We start from the raw sequence: 2,500 nt of genomic DNA on the forward strand, positions 1-2,500 counted from the left end.
GGTGGCCGGTTTGCTTTCGGGCCACCAGGTCAACCCGCTGCCTGTATGGGGTTGACCTGGTGGCCGCTTTCCTTCCCGGCCACCAGGTCAACCCGCTGAATGTATGGGGTTGACCTGCTGGCCGCTTTCCTTCCCGGCCACCAGGTCAACCCGCTGAATGTATGGGGTTGACCTGCTGGCCGCTTTTCTTCCCGGCCACCAGGTCAACCCGCTGAATGTATGGGGTTGACCTGCTGGCCGCTTTCCTTCCCGGCCACCAGGTCAACCCGCTGAATGTATGGGGTTGACCTGCTGGCCGCTTTCCTTCCCGGCCACCAGGTCAACCCGCTGAATGTATGGGGTTGACCTGCTGGCCGCTTTCCTTCCCGGCCACCAGGTCAACCCGCTGAAAGTATGGGGTTGACCTGGTGGCCGCTTTCCTTCCCGGCCACCAGGTCAACCCGCTGAAAGTATGGGGTTGACCTGGTGGCCGCTTTCCTTCCCGGCCACCAGGTCAACCCGCTGCCGGCATGGGGTTGACCTGCTGGCCGCAGAGGGGCAGGCTCCGGGTTGACCTGGTGGCCGGACGGGGATTAAGCCCCGGCTCGGAGCAGGGCAAGCCCGGGCGGAGGGGGGTCCGCTTGGCCCCTGCCCGCGGGGGCAGGCTCCGGGTTGACCTGGTGGCCGGTTTGCTTTCGGGCCACCAGGTCAACCCGCTGCCTGTATGGGGTTGACCTGGTGGCCGCTTTCCTTCCCGGCCACCAGGTCAACCCGCTGAATGTATGGGGTTGACCTGCTGGCCGCTTTCCTTCCCGGCCACCAGGTCAACCCGCTGAATGTATGGGGTTGACCTGCTGGCCGCTTTCCTTCCCGGCCACCAGGTCAACCCGCTGAATGTATGGGGTTGACCTGCTGGCCGCTTTTCTTCCCGGCCACCAGGTCAACCCGCTGAATGTATGGGGTTGACCTGCTGGCCGCTTTCCTTCCCGGCCACCAGGTCAACCCGCTGAATGTATGGGGTTGACCTGCTGGCCGCTTTCCTTCCCGGCCACCAGGTCAACCCGCTGAATGTATGGGGTTGACCTGCTGGCCGCTTTCCTTCCCGGCCACCAGGTCAACCCGCTGAAAGTATGGGGTTGACCTGGTGGCCGCTTTCCTTCCCGGCCACCAGGTCAACCCGCTGAAAGTATGGGGTTGACCTGGTGGCCGCTTTCCTTCCCGGCCACCAGGTCAACCCGCTGCCGGCATGGGGTTGACCTGCTGGCCGCAGAGGGGCAGGCTCCGGGTTGACCTGGTGGCCGGACGGGGATTAAGCCCCGGCTCGGAGCAGGGCAAGCCCGGGCGGAGGGGGGTCCGCTTGGCCCCTGCCCGCGGGGGCAGGCTCCGGGTTGACCTGGTGGCCGGTTTGCTTTCGGGACACCAGGTCAACCCGCTGCCTGTATGGGGTTGACCTGGTGGCCGCTTTCCTTCCCGGCCACCAGGTCAACCCGCTGAATGTATGGGGTTGACCTGCTGGCCGCTTTCCTTCCCGGCCACCAGGTCAACCCGCTGAATGTATGGGGTTGACCTGCTGGCCGCTTTCCTTCCCGGCCACCAGGTCAACCCGCTGAATGTATGGGGTTGACCTGCTGGCCGCTTTCCTTCCCGGCCACCAGGTCAACCCGCTGAATGTATGGGGTTGACCTGCTGGCCGCTTTCCTTCCCGGCCACCAGGTCAACCCGCTGAATGTATGGGGTTGACCTGCTGGCCGCTTTCCTTCCCGGCCACCAGGTCAACCCGCTGAAAGTATGGGGTTGACCTGCTGGCCGCTTTCCTTCCCGTCCACCAGGTCAACCCGCTGAATGTATGGGGTTGACCTGCTGGCCGCTCTGCTTCCCGGCCACCAGGTCAACCCCCTGCCGGTATGGGGTTGACCTGCTGGCCGCAGAGGGGCAGGCTCCGGGTTGACCTGGTGGCCGGCAGGGACTTAAGCCCCAGGGCCCCTGGCAGGGCGACCCTGCCCTTGTTCCCCAGAAAAGGAGAGAGCTGGCTCGCAGCGGGAAAAGCTGCCTACGGCACCTGGGATTCCCAGGCGGTCACCCATCCAAGTACTAGCCAGGCCCGGGACGGTTTACCTTCCGAGATCGGACGGGATCGGGGGCCTTCCGTCCGGTATGGCCGTAGGCACTCGGCTCCGGTCCGCCTCGTCCCCTTTCCCTTACTGACTCCGCTGCCTCGGGTGGGCCCGATCCTTTTATCCGTTTTTTTTTTCCGCTCCGGAGGCTTCGTGAGCCCCCCCCAACACCACTTTGGGGGTCGGTGAAAAAATTTTTTTCAGACTTCCAGGGGCCCGATCCTGGCCGCGGGCACCCGGCTCCGGGCACACGGCTCCGTGCCGCCTCGTCCCCTTTCCCTTACTGACTCCCCTGCCTCGGGTGGGCCCGATCCTTTTTTCCGTTTTTTTTTTTTTCGCTCCGGAGGCTTTATGAGCCCCCCCCCAATACCACTTTGGGGGTCGGTGAAAAAAATTTTTCAGACTTC

At 64.1% G+C, this 2,500-nt stretch overlaps 1 non-coding gene across 1 annotated transcript; it reads right to left on the minus strand.

Moving 5' to 3' along the window:
• Positions 1 to 2,026: 2,026 nt before the first annotated feature.
• On the minus strand, positions 2,027 to 2,145 carry LOC141979857 (5S ribosomal RNA). The gene has a single exon (XR_012637246.1). It is a non-coding gene; the product is annotated as a 5S ribosomal RNA (ribosomal RNA).
• Between the last annotated feature and the right edge of the window lie 355 nt (positions 2,146 to 2,500).

This window comes from Natator depressus, chromosome 28 (genome assembly GCF_965152275.1).
Source record: "Natator depressus isolate rNatDep1 chromosome 28, rNatDep2.hap1, whole genome shotgun sequence".
Taxonomy (NCBI): domain Eukaryota; kingdom Metazoa; phylum Chordata; order Testudines; family Cheloniidae; genus Natator; species Natator depressus.